The following is a 22825-nucleotide window of genomic DNA, read 5'->3' on the forward strand; positions in this document are numbered from 1 at the left end:
GTTCTTATTTTTCTTCTTTTTGTGAATGGGCCTGAACAAGAAAGCCAGCCACTCCAGAAGTAAAGAGCCACATGGTGCTGGCCACAGCCCAGGAGCTTGCTTTACAACAAAAAAAAAATGTTTCTTCTAATTTATTTAGCGGTCGCAAGGGAGACCTCAGAGGTCGCAGTTGCAACCTCTGGCGACCCCCAAATGACGTTCCGTGTGCCTTTGTCAGTAAAGCCATTCTCTGTGGTACTTCCTGTAACTAATACTTCACTCAATAGGTAATGCTCATATAGTACACCATCTCAAGGTCTGAACTATCATCTCAAAACAGTTCTTTGTCTTTCAAGTCAGTCAGTCTGTGCCCCTCTCCTACCGCGATTACTGTTCTCCATGCCCCTCTTGCGTCATCAGTCCTGTGCAGTACTACTCTCTTGTCCCTCACTATATCCGTCTCTAGTTCTAGTGGGAACACTTGCCCTTCCTTCTCCTCTATGGAAACCTCTGGTCTGAACAAAAATGTGTTGGGTATACGAAGCAGTTTGCCCTATATCCCTGGGAAAATGCCATTAGTACTTACACTGTGTATTGGAAAAACTCTAGTTTCACTGGCAACCCCCTCTGTACACTCTGCCCACAATATGACTGAATGAGTTCTCGCACATTCATGTAGTGAATTCCTGGCCTCCAGCATACTGTCCCCTGATCTGTGAACAAAATGATCATGTTAAGTCAGCTCATTATGTCCCTATGCATTATGTTGACTAGTGTCTGTCGAGAATATAACAATAGCATGGTCAGGTCATGTTCCCCTATGGAAATTGTAAGCTGGTCCGTGAAAGGAAACAAGTCTGTAGCCCCAAGAGAATCCCTGTACATTCATGGCAATGCCCGACATCGTATATCTCCCTTCCCTAATACAGGATCTGCTTGCCCCTGTATCTACAAGAAAAGAGAATCTTGTCACCCATGGTCACAAGTACAGGTGTTTCCTCATTCGGGTCGGGTGAACGGATAAGATTGAACACATCAGGTCTGTCTGTAGGCTGTCCTATTGTGTGTGTAGCATCATCCCCATCCCTGTGAAGGGATTACCTCCTACCACGGTTGCTCCCCCTAGTCTGCATAATAGTCTGTGTATCTCGTGGCTACAACATTCTGCTGTGCTAGTGCTTAGCGGTATACAGCACCCCTATTCTCCGCCATATTCGCTCTCCCTCATCGTCATTGAGATGACGTTTTGGTCTCCCTCTTCAGAATGATAGCTTGCTAAGTATCAATTTTGAGTGATTTGTTGATCACCTAGACATTGAGGGCTTTGAAATCGAGGCCCAATCTGCATTTCCCTGATACTCTAATTACCAGGAAATTGGAGTAGAACCCAGATCCCTCCAAACCACAGGGTACTCTCGTAATCGTCCCCTTTGATAAATAGGTCCTCTATTCTGTCCAGAAGGGTCTTCCTCACATTCACCCTTTTGAGTAATGGTAAAGATGGTCACAAAAGGAGGGGGAGGAGGCAGGAATTCGATTTTGTATTCCATCTTAACCACTCTCAGGACCCACGGGTCTGAAGTATTTTGTATTTGTATTTTATTTTGCCTTTATTAAGCGCTATACGCCAAAGCGTTGTACAAAAATCACTTACAGTACAATACAAACACAGTGCAGTATATTAAAGTCAAAATAGGAAAGATTAAGAGTGAAGATGGTTTTAAGAGCCGAACAGAGTGCTGGGTAAGAAGATAGTGAACGGAGACAAAGAGAAAGGGCATTCCAGTGCAAGGGAGCAAGCAAAGAAAAGGAATGAAAACGAGATTTGGTGCAAGGACGACGAACCGTGAAAAGAAGGAGAGAGTCAGAGCGCAACGAGCGCGAGGGAAAATAGAAAGACACAAGAGAAGGTAGGAAGGAGCAAGACCATAAAGAGATTTGAAAACCATCCAGAGAAAATGAAATTGAAGGCTAGAGTGAAAAGACAACCAACCAAACCAAGCGAAAGCAATGAGAGATAAATGGAATAATGAGGGTAAAGAGAACATAACAGACAACAGAAGAATTAAAAATAAATTTAAGAGGAGCCAAACGGGAAACAGCTAAACCAAAAAGGATGCTAGAACAAAAGAACAAGTGGGGAAAAATGAGATCTATCAGGGGCTTAGTTGCTCCAAAAGTAAAAAAAAAGGCCTAGCCTTACGAATATTAAAAAGATGAAAATGACATGAACAAGAAAGAATAGAAATATGACAAGAAAAAGAAAGATCGGAATCCAAATAAAGACCTAAATTACGGGCGGTGTAACAAATAGGAAGCAAAGAAGGAGGAAATTAAATGAGGCAGAAGGAGGACTAATTGTAATTGCAGGAAAGAAAAGAACCTCTATTTTAGTGGAGTTCAAGACAAGAAAATGATCTGTCATGCAGGATTTGATAGCGAAGCCATGCTTCTGAGAACCCTGACAACCCAGTGGCAACCGAGTAACTGTAATCCCCATTCCCATTGAGCCCCATAGGACTCCATTGGAGTGGGGAGACGGAAGCACCAGCACCGTTGATAGCGCCCGCAGACTTGCAGTGTGGCGGTCCAGAATGGGCGCAGGTATGTTGCTACCAACACCCCTAATTCCAGACCGCCACACTCGTAATGAGACCCAATTGACTTTTCTCCCAGAAGAGGGGGTGGAGCTTAGACAATAATTCAGGCATAGAAATCCTTTTTGGTTCCTTTTATTCCTGCAGGTTCCTCTTGTTAATATCAGAGATCACAAGCAAATCTCTCTTCACAGACCGCTTAAAAGGGAAGTGCGCTCAAAACTTTTATTATCCTGATCGTTCGGGCATGTATTTTTAGCATACTCTAATCCATTTTAGTAAATGTTCCTATGCATCTTACCTAAGTGTTTTCCTCACTTTATTTTTTCCATATATTTTTTATTGGGTTTTATGCATACAAGTTTAACAGTCCGGCTTAACAAGGCATTGCTTAGAGCTTGCATGAGAACTAGAAGTAGGAGAGGAAAGGAAAGATAGAACAAAGTAAAACAAGAACTTAATAATTCAAATAACAAACAGTGTATACGGGGGAGGAGGTTGAGCGAGGCAGGAGTGGAAGGCGTGAAATTGCGGTGTTTGCAGTTGGTTTAGTCCGGGCAGAGGAACACCATAGTTTTCTTTTTAGACCAGGGCCTGAGTCTGCAGGAGTTCGGTGCCTTGGAAGTGCCTCGGTCTATCTATTCAGTCTTCGTTTCCCATCCATCGCAGGGTCGGGGGTTGTCTTGCCACTGCTGGGAATTTCCGTGTGTAGTCCAGCAGCATGTCTGGTCGAACTTGGCTGTATTGCCCAATGTGATGGCAGTAATTTTTTCGGCTGCTACTATTTCCCAGCACTTGGACCACCACATTTGTGTGGCTGGGCCTTCAGGGTTTTTCCAGAGTCCGGCGATGGAAATCTTCGCGGCAGTTAGGAGGTGAGAGCATAAGTCTGCCATGCGGTCTGTTAGTGGGAATTGGGCCTCATTGGTGGCTCCTAGAAGGATAATTCCCGGGGCCCATGGGATCGTGAGGCCAGTTATTAATTTGATTTGTTCAAGGACCTTTTTCCAAAATAGGGTAGCCTTCAGACAAGTCCAAAGTAGGTGAAACAGCGAGCCTGTTTCCTGGCATCTTCTCCAACATTTTGTGGGGGATGGCCGGGTTGTATTTGTTCATGATTTCTGGGGTGCGGTACCACCTATAGCACACTTTGAATGAGCCTCCTTTGTTTGTTGTGCATTTTGAGCTTCTGCTTGCATGGGTCCAGATGTGGTTCCATTCCTCTTGTTCGATGGTTCTACCAATGTCTTTCTCCCATTTTAACATGTAGGGCTCTTTTTTAGTCGGGTCCAATCTATCTAATAGTTTGTATAGCGTTGATATTTTCCCTTTAGGCGGGCTCACGGTAAGTGTTCTTTCGAGGGCTGTTAGGTCTCTGCTGCCGTGCTTCTTGACGGGCGTGCTGGACAGCCAGTGCCTGAGTTGATTATATCTGAATCTTTCCGTCTCCGGCACCTGGAATTTGGTTTTACAGGCCTCGAAGTTCAATGGGTTGCCGTTTCCGTAGAAGTCCGCCATGGTCATTAGTCTGCCCTCCTGCCATTTGGCGAAACTGTTTGGGGTGACGTCCGGAGAGAAGTCTGGGTTGCCCCATATTGGTGTGAGTGGACCCGTCGAGCTCCTGCATTTCCATAGGTGAGCTGCCTTCTTCCAGCTTGCCACTGTATTCTTTGTAGCCGGCAGTGGGCCTGGGTCCCGGTCGTTTTTGAGTTTGTTCATGTGAGGTAGTGCCTCGATCGGAGGAGTGCACCAGTCTTCTTCCAATTTCAACCATCTGGGCCGATTAGTAGTTGTTTTCCAGCCAAAGGCTTGGGAGAGTTGAGCTTCGAGGCAGTACCTGGCTACATCTGGGACCCCCAGGCCTCCCACCGCCGGGTGGCGAAGCATGATGCGCCTCGGAATTTTCACCTTCTTACCTCCCCAGACGTATTTTAAGATGTCCCCCTGCACTTTGTGGATAGCTTTCTTTCGGAAGGATATTGGAAGGGCTACGCACAGGTAAAGTAGCCTCAGGGTTAAGTTCATCTTCAGTGCCGTGATATGACCAAATAAGATTTTCTGCGTCCCCCAGTGTCCTAGATCGCCTCTTAGCTCTTTGATCAGAGGAGGGAAGTTTGCTTTATACATTTTTTCCGTGGTGCTTGAGATCTGGACCCCTAAGTAGCTTTTCTGGGATTTAGCCCATGGGATTGGGTATACGTCCTGCAGTTCCTCCTTGAGTCTTTCCAGCACATTGATGCCCATTGCTGTGGTCTGTTAAGCTCACCTGGCTCCCACAGGGGCGTTGATCGGAACTGGACAGCTGAGGTCTCCACCAACGTGACGCGTAGTGCAGAGATGACAGATTGGACTGGCCCGCCTAATTTCGTCTGCTTGATCAATAGAAGTATTTTCCTGAAAGTGGAGAAAGGGAATTAGCCACCCGTGGATTTGAGTGATAACACCCCACTGTTCTTCCCACTAATCACCTCCGACATCTCCTTTCATAGTCTCACCTTATGTTTATAAAAGATGAGCTCTCCATCCTGCGTGGAATGCAGGGGCGCGTAGATAACCAGTTACTTCACTGGTCCGAAGGAGTTGTGAGAGTTCCAGACCAATATTGACTCTGAGGTCCCTGGCGAGGAACCGTAAGTATATAGTTCGTAAGAGTTCAAAATGGCTGATATTCACTCTTGTCCGATTCCTTTTATCTTGCAGCTTGACCCAAGAGAAGATTGCCTCGTGGCAGCTGGTAGCGTTCAGGTAAGAGAGTCTGTATTACCCAACACTGTCCGGTAAATGATACCTGTGTTTAATCTGTTGCTTTCCCTCCTTTTACAGGTGCGGTGTGAGGAATTATGACGTCTTGATGAATAATGCCTCCGGCGGTAAAATCAGGTAAGTCTATGGTGGTAAACTGATTGTCTTTGTTTATTCTCTCGGCTCACCTTGCTGTTCTTCTGTTCCCCTTAGGTGCCAGAGTTCAGCGAAGATGAGATGGAGACTGCGCCGGACCGTGGAGATGAAAAATGCCTCCGGGGGAAAAATCAGGTAAGTCTATGGTGATAACAGAGATTGCCTTTGTTTATTCTCTTGGCTCACCTTGCTGTTCTCTTGTCCCCTTAGGTGCCGGTGTTCGGCGAAGATGTGATGGAGATTGCGGCGGATCGTGGAGGTGCTGCGAAGGCTGGTGAGAATAGCACAGCGCTACAGCGGGCGATGCGACACATATAGAATTAACGTCTCTTTCCTTGTTTGAAGGCGCGATGGATCCGGAATCAGGTGAGAAATGTTCTTTTTTTTTCCTTTTTTTTTTGAAACTTTATTTTCAATGTAGAGAAAGAAGACATCAATTTTAAAAAGCAATAACATATTTACAAAATTATATACAGATTCACAGAAACATCAAAAACAATAGTATCTATAGAAACAAAACCCACCCTAACCCGCAGTTCACATCTCATTGCCTACAAAATCTAATTCAATACAGTTCCAAAAAGCTCCCCCATATCTTTGCAAACAAACCATTTTCGCCTTGTCTCCTATATAAATGTTCCTCCATAGTTGCCAAATCTCGCATTTCACTTAGCCACATTTCTTTTTCTAATGTAGCAACAGAGTTCCAATTCCTAAGGATAATGTTCTTACCACTGTAGCCCTTCTAAATAACCATTTTTTTTGGCGCTGAGATAGGTCATCCAAGATGGAGTCATTCCCCAGAATTAACGTCTCGAAATTAAAATCAATGGTCACTTCCAGAATTTCTACACAAATTTCACAGACATCACTCCAAAACCCACAAATCTTCACACAATCCCACAGCATATGTTCCATCGTACCATTATCCTGAACACATGCCCAACATTCCGGACCATCCTTTAAATCTCTCCTCCATAATTTTTCCGGGGTCCAATAGACCCTATTCAGGATCTTAATTCATCTTGTCCGTTCAGTCAAACCCAAGGAACACAGTTTGACATTCTCACACATCTTTGTCCAACTTTCTACAGCAATGTCCACACCAATTCTCCGACCCCATTCAATTCTTAGCGAATCATTGCCTTTATATTCGATCAGAATCTGCCTGTACACCCTGCTCGCTAGTCCGCCCTCATTCATGAAAGATTTCCTTGTAAGAAATTCCGGATTCAGACTATTTTGAAAATCAATCACACCCACAGCCAACTTCAATTTCCTATAGTCTGAAAACCTGAAACCCTTGATGCGAAATTCTCTTTGTAAATCTCTAGCGCTTTTCCATTCACCCTCAATGAAGAGGTCACCAACCCAACTAACACCACCCAAAAACCATTCAGGCCAGAATAAAGTTTTGTCATACAGTTTGATAGAGGGATTCATCCATAGTGACGCATTCGGATCTCTACATGCATTCACACCCAACAAGACATTCAGATTCTTCCAGGAATTTCTCAATGATGTAGTCAATACATCTTTCACACCTTTCGATGCTGTGGTTAACAATGCCCTAGGTGACAAAGGACCGTTAGCACTCGCCTCGGCTGCTGCCCACACACTAGGATTTATCTCCATGAAATCAACCATGAAAGCAGAAGTAAAGGCTAGATGATAGGCCCTGAAGTTTGGCACTCCTAACCCGCCTTTCTCCAATGGCAACTGTAGCTTCCACAAACACAATCTTGGCGGTTTCCTGTCCCACAAAAATCCCTCTATAAGCCTGTCCAATTCTTTCCAATGAGAAGCCTCAATAATCAGTGGGATCATACCCAAGACATAGTTGATTTTAGGGGCGGACACCATCTTTAAAGCGTCAACCTTCCCCCAAAGTGAAAGATTCAGTAAACTCCAACGTTCTAAATCATTTTTGAAAGTCACCGTAATCACATTCATGTTCACTCATACTAGGTCACAGATTTTCGGAGTAATCCAGATCCCTAAATGCAACAACTTTTTCGGACACCAACGAAAACCCAGATCAGTGACATACTTTTTGCCAAATCCAGGGACCACCGGCAACACTTCTGATTTGCTCCAATTTATTCTATAACCAGAAATCGACTGGAATGAAGTTATAACATCCATCAATGTTGGTAAAGATAGATGCAAGTCTCTCAAAACCAAATGTATGTCATCTGCAAACAACCATACTTTCTGTGTAAACCACAACACGAAACACCATATATCCAGTTCATTTCTAATAACAGCCGCCAATGGTTCAATCGCCAGAACAAACAACAAAGGAGAAAGGAGGCATCCCTGTCTCGTCCCCCTTTCCAGTCTAAAAGGACTGAGCGAATCCCATTGGTGTTAACATCTGCTGTCGGTTCTGAATATAAGAGCTTAATCCACGATCTAAAATTCACTCCAAATCCCAATTTCTCGAGGACTAAAAACATGAAATCCCATTCCACCCGATCAAAAGCCTTCTCCTCATCTAATGAATAAATGGCTGCATCATCTGACTCATCCCTCGCCTCATTAATTGTATGGAATAAACACCTGATGTTACTGGAAGTTTTTCTCCCTTTTACAAAACCCGACTGATTTTCATTAATCAATTTCGGTAAAAGATCCTCCAATCTAACGGCCAAGATCTTAGCCAAAATGTAGTTGTCCGTGTTAATGAGACTAATCGGTCGATAACTCCCAGGAAAGCGTCTCATCCTTTCCTTTCTTTGGAAAGACAGAAATCATAGCATGTCTAGTCGAAGTCGTTAGTAGGCCATTAGCCAAAGAGGACACAAACATATCCCTAAGTAAATTCAGGGCCGAATCCGGTAATATCTTGTAGAATTCTACCGGAAAGCCGTCTGGCCCAGGTGACTTTCCAACATTTAATTTGTGAATCGCCTTCTTAATCTCATCCAATGTCAGATCTCCTTCAAGTAATTGTGAGTCATATTCAGAAATTCTAGCAAGGTTCGCTCTCTCAAGAAAGGCAACATTCTCTGTCAACACATCAACTTCACTCTTGTATAAATGCACATAATAATCACGAAAAACACTGTTAATCTCAGTTGGCAGAAATGTGATCCGTCCATCCTTATCTTGAATAGATGCAATTGACCGGTCAGATTCCCTCATCCTCAACCTATATGCTAACCATTTATCACACTTCTCACCTTTCTCAAAATACTCACATTTCAGGTTATAATATTTATTTTCCATCCTTTCCTCAACTATACCACTTAGTTCCCTTTTTAGTTTTTTCAATTCAGTAAGATCGTCTTTGTTAAACGGGTCAGCCATGACCACCTTAGATAAATCACCAATCCTTATCTCAAGTTCCTTCTGTCTACTGTCACGTTTCTTTTTCAATCCACTTGTCAAGTTAACCAAATAACCCCTCATAGTGCATTTTAAGGCTTCCCATACTACCTCTGGCCTGAAATCGCCCGTGTGATTGACTGAAACAAACAAATCAATTTCTGCCCTCAACTTCTCCACCTCCTTTTCCATTTTTAAAAATGTATTATCCATTCTCCAAGTATATTGTCTCTGAACAGGACCACTCAAGTTAATACACATCACCACGTGTGTATGGTCCGTTAGCAGAATTATGCCTATTTCACTAGATTTATGATTCTTTGGCCCTCATTACGACCCTGGCGGAAATTAACTGACATGACCGCCATAGCGTAAATAGCGTTTCCGCCACTGCACGATGGAGGAAAGTGCGGCTAATTCTGACCCATCGGGCACGAGCATTACGCCATGGCGGAAGTGCAAAGTCCGCGATGGCGGAAATGACCCCAAAACGCCCCTTACCGCCGTCGTACGTCGCCCTAGGTGCAATTCCGCCACCCATCTTAGCGGTCACCGTAATGAGCGGTCAGCGCAAAATACGGTCACCGTAAATATACGGAAACGGAAGTAAAAACATGGGGCCGGAACGGGAAACAGCACGCCGTACACCTATAAAATCAGAATCGCAACACAACCATTAAAAATCCGACCCTGAGACACATCCCAACCCGTTAGCCACCCCAGTCAAAAAAATAAATATGGGAAAAGTTGCTAAAAAAAGCGTGCGACCGCAAGCAGCAGGTCCACTTCTCCCACGAGGTGCTCACAGAGACCCTCCAGGAGAATGCTGCCGTCGTCTTCTCTACGCAAATGACCAGGACGGCACTTGCGAACAAAAAGGCCATATGGGCGCTGGTGGCACAGCGGGTAAGTGCGGTGGGGACCGCACCCCGCAACCCACAGCAATGCAGAAAACGATGGGACGACCTACGGATACGCGTCCGGAGCATACTCTCTGCCAACTGGAACATTGCCACAGCTACCGGGGGAGGATCAGAATCACCCATCAAGTTGACCCCTGGGAAGAAATCTGTGCCTCCACCATTGGAATGGAGAGCATAGAGGGAGTCGGAGGGATGGAGAAAGGAGTGCAGACATCAGAAGAATCAGGTAGGTGGCCCAAATAAAACTATGCCAAATCCACAATTACCAACCATGTGAAGTACCATGTGTCCCCATAGTGCAATAGAAACACATGTCCAGGAGAACGACCACATACATTGCCATGACAGCGCCCCTTAAAAGTCAGATTAAATAAATAAATATTTAAAAATCCCAAAAACACACTCTACATGTGCAGCATGCACACCCTAACTGCAGACTGCAAAATAACTGCATCCCCAATGCACACAAAAATGAGACCACCTCCAAGGCCCTGACCCAAATCACCCCCAGGTACCACCCCAATGCATGTGATACAATTGCCATTACAATTACCACAGACCCATGAATAACGCTCGCCCTCCTTTACTCCACCACAGGGTCCGATTCCAACGACGAGCTTCAGGACACCCCTACCAGCACACCTGCAAAGAGGGCCAAGACCAACGGCCAAAGACCCTCCACCTCAGCTGCACGGATCAAGGCACGGCAGCAGCACAAATCGAGTGGCAGCACACTGGAGGGGACATCAACAGGCACCCCAGCAGCCAGCATGTCCACAACAGCAGCACCACAGGTCCCCCCAATGGATGCCACAGAAGGCACTGCTTCTGGTGGCAGCAGCACCCTAGGTGACACTGCATTCATGCCAGCATGCTCCGACACAGAAAACGGTGCTGCCGAAGTAGGACACATCCATGACCTGTCTCAATCCCCCTGTTTGTATCATCCCGTACACCATGAGGAAACCACGCAGGGGCACCCACAAGACGACGACTGGCCAACCCCCACAAGGCCTGTTGCAAGGCAACATGAGGCGTCCAGCCCCTCTGTGACACCACCGCAAATGGGCATGGCCCAGCAGAGGCAACAGTCCCTCGAGCAGATGATAGTGCAACAGCAGCAAATGGCCACGCTCCTCAAGGAGCATGCTGATGAATGTGGGGGTTCTAAGGCAGCCATTGAAACATCTACTGAGACACTTAGGGCAGAAATGGAGCGAAGTACAGAGACACTAAGGGCACAAATGGAGAGAAGTACCGAGAGCCTGAGGGGACAAATGGAGAGAAGCACCGAGAGCCTGAGGGGGGAACTGCATGCGACGTCCAAAGACGTATGTGGTGAACTTGCCGCTGTGCGCCGTGTGCTCACTGAGCTCTCACAAACCCTTAGGGACATGCATGGACGTGAGCAGGCAGAGACATCATCCGTTGCAAGTTCCGTCCAGGGCAGCCCCCAACGTAGATCTGGGAGGAACCGGCGCTCCACAGGCAGGGGTGCCCCTGATACCCGGAGAGGGGGCTTGCAATAGCGTCTGCCCACTGACAATGAGCGTCATTGGACACTGGTGTTCGGGGGGGTAGGAGGGTGGAGGGGGTGTGTTGTGCTTCTTTGGGTGGCGGGTCGATTGGGTGTGTAATGTCATTTCACATCTGCAATACAAATCTTCATATTCATCCAATGAGATGTGTGGACATTGATCTCTGTGTACGAGGCCTATCTTGGCGTACAGTCCACATTGTGCATGTTCCAGACACACACAGTGCCACAAGTCCCGTGTCCATGTAACAGCCACCAGGCGTGAGTGCTAGAAGCATGCATCTATGAGATTCTGACGTAATTCACGGGCCTCCTGTGCCTCGCGGACCCCTTGAGGTGCTGCCACATCCCCACCCTCATCATGACCATCTTCAGGTGCTAGCAGTTCTGCGTCGGGGGGCATGGCCACATTCCTACGTACGCACATGTTGTGTAGCATGACACATGCCATGACCATCTTTGCCACCTTCTCATGGCGGTACAGGAGTGCCCCGCCAGACCTGCTGAGGCAGCGGAAACGAGCCTTCAGTAGGCCGAATGCCTGTTCTATGTCCACACGGGTACGTGAGTGGGCATGGTTGTAGTCCTCCTCATGCTGGTCCTGTGGGTTCCGGATTGGTGTAAGGAGCCATCTCTTCAGTGGATACCCGCAATCACCTGTATGTGGACAAGAAAGGATGTTTGTGGAATGTCATTGCTACGCACGCACCCCCCCCCTTCCTGCCAGGTCATTCACGCATCACCTACCCCACATACTCATGCATTAAATGACACTCACCGAGTAGCCAGGATCGGCGCCCTGCGTGTCGCTCCATGTAGCGTGGTATTCTAGAGTTCCGCAAGACCATAGAATCATGTGTTGATCCTGGAAATCGGGCAGAACAATGTGTAAAGATCCTGTTGGAGTCACACACCATTTGTACATTGATAGAATGATATTGTTTCCGGTTGCGGTACTGGGCCTCCATGGCATGTGGGACAACCAATTCCACATGGGTGCAGTCGATGGCACCAATGCAACCCGGTATGCCGCCAAGTGCATGGAATCCCACTTTTGTGTTTGTAAGCTCCTGCTCCGAGCGTGGTAAAGTGATGTAGTCGTCTGAGTGCTTCAGGAGGGCATCAAGCACTTGGAATAGTGTCCGTGAGAATAGTGGCTGTGAAATGCCATGCAACTGTCCGACTGTGTGCTGGTAGGTGCCTGTGGCCAGGAAGTGGAGTACAAACACCACCTTCAGTAGGGGTGGGATGGCGGTTGGGCTATCTATCATGCTGACAAGGTCAGCGTGTGTCATGTCGACAATGGCGGTTATGGTGTCCCGGTCCAAACGGTAGAGGGTGTGGATCTGCTCAGCTGTGAGGTTGAACGGATTAGCTCGGAGGCGTGGGATTGCGGGCTGCCTGCGTGGTGGTAGTGGCTGTGCTGGTGGGGCTTGCTGGCCATGCCTTGCCCTCCTCCTCCTCCTCCTCCTCCTCCTCCTCCTGCGTCTCCTCTGTGCGGCCGGTTGTTGTAGTAGTTGGCGTTCGTCTTCTTCTTGAAGTTGGAGTACTTGCAGTGCAATCAGGTCCCCCAGGCCCAACATCGCTAGTCCTGCCGGTAGCATTCTGAAGTGGGTGTGGTTGGGGGAGGGGGTTGGGTGTGCAATTTATGTGTTTTCAGGCTGTATAGCCTTCACCTGTGGTGATTCATTCCACCTGTGTCAGCTGCAATGCCTTTCGTGCGAGCACGTCCCGCACACGACGCTGCAATTCGACGCATGGCATCTTGCATTTGCAATCATGTTCTTAATCCCGATGGCTGTGGAATATTGGTTTATATGTTAATTCTGCTATGGTCCCATTGTTGCACATACTATGTTTGCATTCGCGAGCAGACTTGTGAAGGGTCAGTGGAATGTAGTGCTCGATCAACGGTGGACCCTCATGCAGCACTGTACCGACGTTCACCGACGGCGGGGAGTCCCATCAGTGATTGAGGCCAGTTACCATTTTCACACACAGCCGCACTGCATAGATGTATTTGTGAATACAAGCGTTCACAGATGCCTTTTCAACGTGATGTTGCAAATTAGGAATTCGAAGGACAGCGCTTTCGGTTTTCAACTAGCGGCGTGGAGACGCCCACAGGTCTGACTGGAAATGTAACGTTCTATTGTTGAATGTCCTTGGGACAGGGCCCATGACGGGAATGCAATGATTGATATGATTTGAATGGGATGCGCTATGGCGTAGTGGACGATAAGGCAGGACGTTCCCAAATACATGTGACTTCACTACACAAGGAATCCGGGCAGGAGCACAGTGGATATTGAAGGCTGCATTACGCACAGACTCAATGGAAATTTCAAATGTTATGTGAGTGAATATTCAGGCATTTTCATAACGGGATGAGGGAATGATGAATGGATGCATGGAAAGATGATTTAATTGGGAGTCTGCCATGTACATGGCTATTTGGAATCTATCCCCTTCCCCTGCGCTATGTGATGCAAGGCTGCCATAGTGGGACCATCGTCTGTCTGCCCTTGTTGAACCCTCCCTGTCTCGACGCGCCTTCAATCACTTGTGTCTATGCACGTTGATGATCCCATCTGATGGATCCTGTTCTGACAGGCGCATGCACACAGACACTCGTTTGAAATAGTGTATTCACCTCGATTTGTGTCGTAATGATTCGCAAGTGATTTTTGGGTGCAATTGATCCTTATGAGTGGGCTAGCATGCATATGGTTGTAGGTTTGGTGTGTTGAATGAAGTGAGTAATGCATATGGAGTTCGGATGCCCATACTATCATTTTTTTCATTTGGGTGACAGGTATCTCCTCCCCTTCTGCCGCTGCCATCTGTACGCCACTCCTGCAGATGGCTTCTACAGTCGACACCTGCAGCTTCGAGTTAATCAGTGGAGCACCATTACGATCTTATGGGACGATCGCCAATGGCCCACATGCCCTTACGCAGTACTAGTGGCTAGGTGCAGCATACCTAGCTTCCAGCTGGACTAGTGCCTACTTCATGGGATGGCCCTGCGGTCCTAGGCGCTTCCATGTTGCCTTTTTGGACGTTGATGTAGCCCCTGTGTGCCATGAAGGTACAGGGCGTCACACATGGGGAAGCTGGTCATTTATTGCGGATGAAGCCCACAGTAATGCTGATCATTTGTGAGTTTATGTTCAAATGGCTGTATGGGCTTGGTGATTTTGATGTGCATTAAATTTATATTCAGATATTAACCGTGTAGCGTTATTCTTTGCTAGTAATGTGGCATATTCCGATTTGTGGCGCGATGTATTGTGAGGTGTTCTGCATTGGGTTCCGGCTTCTGGGTACAGTTGTGTGGTACGTGCTTATGCTGATGGTTGGTTTGACTACTGGCATGTGTACAGGGCTGGTGCAGTCTCCCTCAGGTTACTGCTTTGAATGTTGATTTACACTGGTGGCAAGCGATGGGGGACTGTTGTTGTTTTGTGTCATGGAATTTTCAGTTCATTTTGGTGTACTTGCACCTTCAGATGCCTGTGCTGCATCAGTACGGCAATGGTGTGTTGCCAATTGTGGATGGCCACTCACAGGGCACTTGGGGCCCCTGCATGCATTTGTTCGTTGGCATGCATGGGTGACTTGTGCATTTCACTGGTTGCATGGTGTGACTGCATTGCGCCTACGAGGAGTTGTGCAATGTGGCCAGGGAGTGGAGTACAGGCACTCAGTAGGGCCATTACGGTTGGTTCGCGATGCCGTAGTTCTCGCCATGGCGGAATGGTACTTTCCGCCATGCTTGATGGCGTTAGGTGAATGTCCGCTGGGGTCAGCATTCGCGTACCGTTGCGCCATGGCGGATATTGCGGTTTTGCACGGCGCGCGTGCGCGCACTTGGTGCAGTTAGCGTTGGCGTTCACTACGGTGTCGCTAATCGCATCGTACTTTACGGTGACGGGTCATGATCGCAACGGGCGGTATTCGATGGCGGTATTACATTTCCGCCATCGTTTTTCGTATTCCGCCAGGGTCGTAATGAGGGCCTTTGTCATCAGTCCAGCTGTCAGCAACATATCCAATCTAGAGTAAACCAAATGTGCACCCGAGTAAAAACTGTACTCCTTAGCATGTGGATGTTCAAACCTCCAACAATCCTGCAAAGCATGTTCCTCCAGCAAGTTTTTAAGAGAAACATAGTGGTGGTCACTATGTTTATAGTTCCCAGATACACTTCTATCCAAATCTCTATTCAAAACAGTATTGAAGTCTCCACCAAGAATATTTTCCGTACCCAAATCTTGAAGAGTCTGAGCCACCTTCCTAAAGAATGAACCATCATCTACTGATGGGGCATAAATATTACATAACGTCACAAAACAACCTTGAATATTGACCAGCAAAGCCACCATCCTGCCCTCATCATCTGATTTTCCCGTAAAATCTTCAATGGAGTATTCCTTCTAATCAAAATTGCCACTCCTCTTGATCTTGTGGAAAAACATGAGCCAAAGACCCTTCCAACCCAACCTTTATTAAGGGTACTAACTTCATCTTTCAACAAATGAGTCTCCTGAATAAAATAAATGTCGCTCTTCAGCCCATTTAACTGATTCATGATTTTCAGTCTCTTCTTTGAATGATTTAGTCCATTTACATTCCACGAAAGCAAACGCAGATCATTAGCCATTCTCTCTGACCCACTATCAATGCCAAAATCGCCAAATATAGGAGCCACTACCACACCCGAAGATCTTAAGAGGTAATTATAAGACGTGAACAAAGTCCCCCCCTCTGAAACAGAAACAAGTCAGCAACAACAGATAAATACTATACACTAGATATGACATTCTAAATAGTCCAGTGTCCTGGACACCCCTCCTATGAGCCTATGAACATTTCCTATAAAAATAATCCCCCCAAAATACTCCAATGAGTCAAACGCCACCTAATGTAAAATAAATTCAACCTTGACATTCTACTCAACATTTATGTAAATCAGGCTAGACACTACAGTTACCACGTCGCCAAAATCATTTCACTCATCAACTAATCTTTCATCTCACACCACTGATCTCATCTCCATCAACAAGCATGTTCATCATACAATCCTCCATAGACCGCCCACTATAATGATAAATCATGTCTAAGCACCACAGCAAAAACCAGCTCTAGTCACTTCCTATACCAAGCCCATGTATGCAAAACATGAAATACCCATATAATTTAAATATGCACATATATGCAATATTCAATGAATACAGGAGCTCCAGACTCGAGGCGGGCGTGGCAGAAGGCTGGATGCTGACTTGCAGACACGGTGAGCGTTACGCTGCTGGGTGCAGAATAACGCGAAGCGTTCGCTGCTCTTCAGGCGTGGTTTAAATAGCCTTCAAAGTAGTCCCAGGTAAGAAGTTCCCCCAAGACCACACCCGAGTAAGAAAATAGTCCCTGAAGTAAAGTAGTTCCCTTCAGGCTTCATGTTGGTTTGGATTCTTAGCAGCATGGTCTGCATGAGGTTAGTGTAAGCATATGAGACTGGCGCCTATTGCGCCAGGACTGACCCCTTCTATGAGCCTGGTGCCTACGGCGCCAGGACTGTACCCAGATAGCCCCTAGGCGGGGCTGCTGGGCTTTTTCTAAGTATCTGGATGCCTGCTCCCGGGACTGATGGGCCTGGTCCGGATGCCCGGGGGTAGGCATCATGACAGCACTCCCCCCCCAAGGCCCCTCCTAAGGTCGTTCTTCCTCTTGGCCCTGGTTTGTCTGGGAAGTTCAGATGGAATCTTTTCACCAATCGAGGTGCATGAACGTGGTCACTAGGCTCCCATGACCTTTCTTGTGGTCCGTAACCTTTCCAGTCAATTAAATAAAAAAGTCTTGAGTTCACTATCTTAGAGTCCAAGATATTTTTAACTTCAAATTCGGGTTCCCCATCTATGAGGATGGGGTCAGGTGGTTTGGTTAATCTTGTCCCGAGTTGAACTGGTTTCAGAAGTGAAACGTGAAAGACGGGATGGATTTGCATGTTAGAAGGTAATTCCAATTTGACGGCCACCGGTTTGATAATGTCCTTAATAGTGTAAGGTCCCGAATATCTAGGGTTAAAGGTCTGAGTTCCTTTTAGGGGTATGTGTTTTGTAGCCAGCCAAACTTGATCCCCAATCTGGTATTGTGGAGCATCACTCCTATGTTGGGTAGCTTTTTTTTGTATTTTTCTTTTGCTTGTCTTAAATGTTCTGTTGCCTCCTTGAAGGCTTGTGTAATAGTAAAGTGCAGATGATTCACCGCGGGCATTTCTAGGTGTTGGGGCGAATCGAGTTCTGAACTTCGAGGATGATGCCCATATATGGTATAAAAGGGGCTTTGTCCGGTTCCTGAATGTACAGAGTTGTTGTATGCGTATTCGGAAATCCACAAAATATCCTTCCAATTGCCTTCGGTTTGGTGTAGCATGCAACGTAGGTATTGCTCGAGAGTCTGGTTGGTTCTCTCCGTCTGATCATCGGTCTGGGGATGGTGACTGGTAGATAACCTCACGTCGATTTGCGCTAATTGAAAGCATTTCCTATGAAATTGCGAAATTAATTGACTACCTCGGTCTGAGACCAATAAGGAAGGGAATCCATGTAGTCGAACAATATTTTCAAGAAATTCCTTAGCCAAAATCGAAGCGGAAGGTAAACCCTTCAAAGGAATAAAGTGGGCCATCTTGGAAAAAAGATCCACTACAACTAGAATGGTGTTAAATCCACTAAATGGAGGCAGATCAGTAATGAAGTCTAGGGACAAAGTGTGCCATGTTGTTGGTGGAATATCCAAAGGTTGTAAAAGACCGGCTGGTCTTTTCTTCAGGCTTTTGTTTTGGGCACCGATCCCACAAGATAGCACAAATGACTTTACGTCTTTTCGCCAGGTGGGCCACCAAAATTGTCTCTTAATTTTAGCTTCAGTTTTTGAAACTCCTGGATGTCCTTCAATCAGCGCATCGTGATAATTGGAGATAACCAATTCTTGTAGTTCCTTATGTGGTATGAATAGACGACCTTGATAGTAAGGTAGGTCATTGGTGACTGAATCATTTTGGCCTTTCTTTACCCAGTCCTGTAAGGCTGCTGGATCGAAAAGTTGCTTGATTTTTAGATGAATATCTTCTAGAGTCTGTAGAGTAGTTATGCCAGGAATTATTTCTTCTGAAATTATAGGTACCGATTCTGGGTTCGAGTATGCTTCTCCCATTTCTATTCGGGATAAGGCATCTGCCTTGCCATTTTTTACAACCTGGTCGATAAGTGATCACAAAATCGAATTCTGCAAAGAATAATGCCCACTTAAATTGACGTAATGATTGGGCCTTGGCTGTCTTCAAATATTGCAAATTCCTGTGATTGGTGATTACAGTGATGGTATGCCTGGCGCCGAGAAGATAATGCCGCCAAGCCTTGAAGGCAGATTTGATGGCCAATAATTCTTTATCTTTCTGGGCAAGAATGCTACTGGATGAAGTCGGACGGTTTCAGGATCCTTCTGAGACAGGACAGCTCCCATGGCTAAACTGGATGCATCCGTTTCAACTACGTATAGAAGCTCGGGGCATGGGTGCTTTAAGACAGGTGCAGACGTGAATTTCAATTTTAGATCTTGGAAGGCCCTTTCAGCTTCTTCGGTCCACAAGAAGCGCTTTTGCTTTTGCAAGAGTGCTGCGATGGGATGTACAATATGTGAGAATTCAGGGATAAATCTTCGGTAGAAATTAGCGAAGCCAAGCACGCTTTGTACTCCTTTGACTGAACTGGGTGATGGCCATTTGAGAATGGCATCCACCTTCCGAGAGTCCACTCGGACTCCTTTTGGGGTTAGGATAAATCCAAGAAATTCGACTTCTGTAGCGTGAAAGACACATTTTTCCAATTTTGCATATAACTTGTGCTGGCGTAATTTCTCAAGGACTGCACGAACGTGCTTAACATGGTCTGATTTTGAGGAGGATTACACTAGAATATCGTCTATGTATACGACAACACAGACGTCAATGAGTTCACAAAAGACATTGTTCATTAAATACTGAAAGGCTGCAGATGCATTGCACAACCCGAAAGGCATTACCTGATATTCGAATAATCCGTACTTGGTGCGAAAGGCAGTCTTCCATTCATCGCCTTTCTTCACACGTACCAGATGATATGCCCCTCTGAGATTTAACTTAGTGTAGATACAAGCATCCTTAACTTGGTCCAGTAATTCGGGGATCAGAGGCAATGGGTATCGGTTTTTTACCGTAATTTGGTTTAATGCGCGGTAATCTATACACGTTCTAAGGTCACCTTCCTTTTTAGGCACGAAGAATAGAGCTGAGGATGCAGGAGACTTGGATGGGCGAATGAAGCCATTAGCAAGGTATTGGTCCAAGTATTGCCGTAGGTGAAGGTTTTCGGGCTCCGTAAGGGCGTAGATCCTGCTGCATGGGGGTTGTGCACTGGGTAAGAGATCGATTTGACAATCGTAAGATCTGTGAGGTGGAAAGGTGTTTGCTTGTTCTTTTTGAAAAACATCCTGGAATTCTTGATATTCCTGAGGTAACTGCACGACTGGATTAGTGACTGTGGCCAGGCCTTGGTTCAAGGTTTTTTCCGGGTAACAGGTGTGTGCACAATCTGGGAAGGTCACTCTCTTCTCTCGCCATTCGATACAAGGATTATGTGTTTCCAACCATGGCATTCCCAGAATTATTTGGAATTGCGTAGCCTTGATTAGGCCAAACACAATACTTTCTCGATGGCCATCTTGACCCAACAGTGTCATCTCTGTAGTGGAATGAGTTACTGGCCCAGAGGCAATTTCAGTTCCATTGATGGTAGTGATGACGTCTGTAGTGGTCCTTTTGCAAAGAGATAGGTTCATCCTTGAAGCCAGTTCGTGGTGCATGTAGTTTCCTATGGCCCCACTATCAATGTACGCTATTACTGCGTGCATACGTGATGGCTGCCTTGGATCTATAAGGACCATTGGTATGATTAGATGCGAGGTCTGAGTGTCCTTCTTTAAGCTCGGCAAGCGGACCTCTACGCTTGTCGGGCGTGGTCGTTTCCCGAATCAGACTCTGTATGGCTTTTGTCCGCAACTCCTACCACCTTTTTGGGTGGTTTTAGCGGGCAATCCCGTAGAAAATGTCCCGAGGTTCCACAGTACAGACACAAGTGCAATTGCCGTCTTTTTTCTCTTTCCTTCTGAGTTAAAGGTCCTTTAACCCCCCCCCGATCTGCATGGGTTCTGGTGCATCTGTTCCTTTGGGGGTAACGTTGGGTTTAACCAACACTCGATTCTCGAACCTAGCTCGATCAGCCTTTCTATTCTGAAGTTGGTGATCTATCTGGACCACTAAGTCTATATATTCAGCGCAATCCTGAGGTGGGTTCACAACTTGAGCCAGAACATCTTTGAGTTCTCCTCGCAGCCCACGATCGAATAATGTAATTCGTTTTACCTCGTGCCATCCGGTTTCCACCACCAACCTATTAAAGGTAGCGATATAGGTTAGCAGATCCTGGTTACCCTGTCGCAGGGAAAGAGTTCGTTATCCAGGGCCTGTCCCTGTGAATGTCGGGCAAATAGTCTTTCCATGCTCATTTGAAAACCCTGAAAATCCAGAAGAAGAGGGTCATCCTGCTTAACTAGTGGAATTGACCAATCAGCTGCGCTGCCACTGAGGTATGATAGTACAAAGGCTACTTTGACTTGGTCGTTTGGAAAGGCTCCAGGTCTGCATAAAAGGTGCAGGCGGCATTGGTTCATAAGCACGGCGAACCTTTTGGGGTCCCCAGCAAAGCGTTCGGGTGGAGCTAAAGGAATAGTTCCAGGTAGAATTACTTGCACAGGGTTGCTTGATGAAACAGGAGTTGGGTTTCCCCCGAGTCCAGGTAGGGGTGTTTGCCCAGCCTGGCTTTGCAGTAGTTGTCTAGCAAGGTCATCAGTGCGCTCCTTTGATACAATCAGTTCTCTCCTGAGGGCATTAGTTTCTTGGCGGGCGGAATGTACTTCAGCCCTAAATTCCCCTAATAATTGGGCCAGATGGTCAGTTCCAGAGGTCTCCATAATGCCCGGGTGGGAATTTGTAGGGAGGCTTCGCGTTCTGTTACGCTCACCTGGCTCCCACAGGGGCGTTGATCGGAACTGGACAGCTGCGGTCTCCAGCAACGTGACACGTAGTGCAGAGATGATAGATTGGACTGGCCCGCCTAATTTCATCTACTTGATCCGGAGAAGTATTTTCCTGAAAGTAGAGAAAGGGAATTAGCCACCTGTGGATTTGAGTGATAACACCCCACTGTTCTTCCCACTAATCACCTCCGACATCTCCTTTCATAGTCTCACCTTATGTTTATAAAAGATGAGCTCTCCATCCTGTGCGGAATGCAGGGGCGCGTAGATAACCAGTTACTTCACTGGTCCGAAGGAGTTGGGAGAGTTCCAGACCAATATTGACTCTGAGGTCCCTGGCGAGGAACCGTAAGTATATAGTTCGTAAGAGTTCAAAATGTCTGATATTCACTCTTGTCCGATTCCTTTTATCTTGCAGCTTGACCCAAGAGAAGATTGCCTTGTGGCAGCTGGTAGCGTTCAGTTAAGAGTCTGTATTACCCAACACTGTCCGGTAAATGATACTATGTTTAATCTGTTGCTGTCCCTCCTTTTACAGGTGCGGCGTGAGAAATTATGACGTCTTGATGAATAATGCCTCCGGCGGTAAAATCAGGTAAGTCTATGGTGGTAAACTGATTGTCTTTGTTTATTCTCTCGTCTCTCCTTGCTGTTCTTTTGTTCCCCTTAGGTGCCGGAGTTCGGCGAAGATGAGATGGAGACTGCGCCAGACCATGGAGATGAAAAATGCCACTGGCGGTAAAATCAGGTAAGTCTATGGTGGTAACAGAGATTGCCTTTGTTTATTCTCTCGGCTCACCTTGCTGTTCTCTTGTCCCCCTTAGGTGCTGGAGTTCGGCGAAGATGTGATGGAGATTGCGGCGGATCGTGGAGGTGTTGCGAAGGCTGGTGAGAATAGCGCGACGCTACAGCAGGCGATGCGACACGTATAGAATTAACGTCTCTTTCCTTATTTGAAGGCACGATGGATCCGGAATCAGGTGAGAAATAGAAGAATGTTCTTGTTCTAATCTTTCCTCCTTCTTCCCCTTTTTTCTAGGAGCTCCAGACTCGAGGCGGGCATGGCAGAAGGCTGGATGCTGACTTGCAGACACGGTGAGCGTTACGCTACTTGATGCAGAATAACGCAAAGCGTGTGCTGCTCTTCGGGCGTGGTTTAAATAGCCTTCAAAGTAGTCCGAGGTAAGAAGTTCCCCCAAGACCATACCCGAGTAAGAAAATAGCCCCTGAAGTAAAGTAGTTCCCTTCAGGCTTCACGTTGGTTTGGATTCTTAGCAGCATGGCCTGCATGAGGTAAGTGTAAGCATATGAGCCTGGCGCCTATGGCGCCAGGATTGACCCCTTCTATGAGCCTGGTGCCTACGGCGCAAGGACTGTACCCAGATAGCCCCTAGCCGGGGCTGCTGGGCTTTTTCTAAGTATCTGGA

The sequence above is a fragment of the Ambystoma mexicanum genome, chromosome 7p, assembly GCF_040938575.1.
Source record: "Ambystoma mexicanum isolate Mex_15411 chromosome 7p, UKY_AmexF1_1, whole genome shotgun sequence".
In the NCBI taxonomy this organism is placed as follows: domain Eukaryota; kingdom Metazoa; phylum Chordata; class Amphibia; order Caudata; family Ambystomatidae; genus Ambystoma; species Ambystoma mexicanum.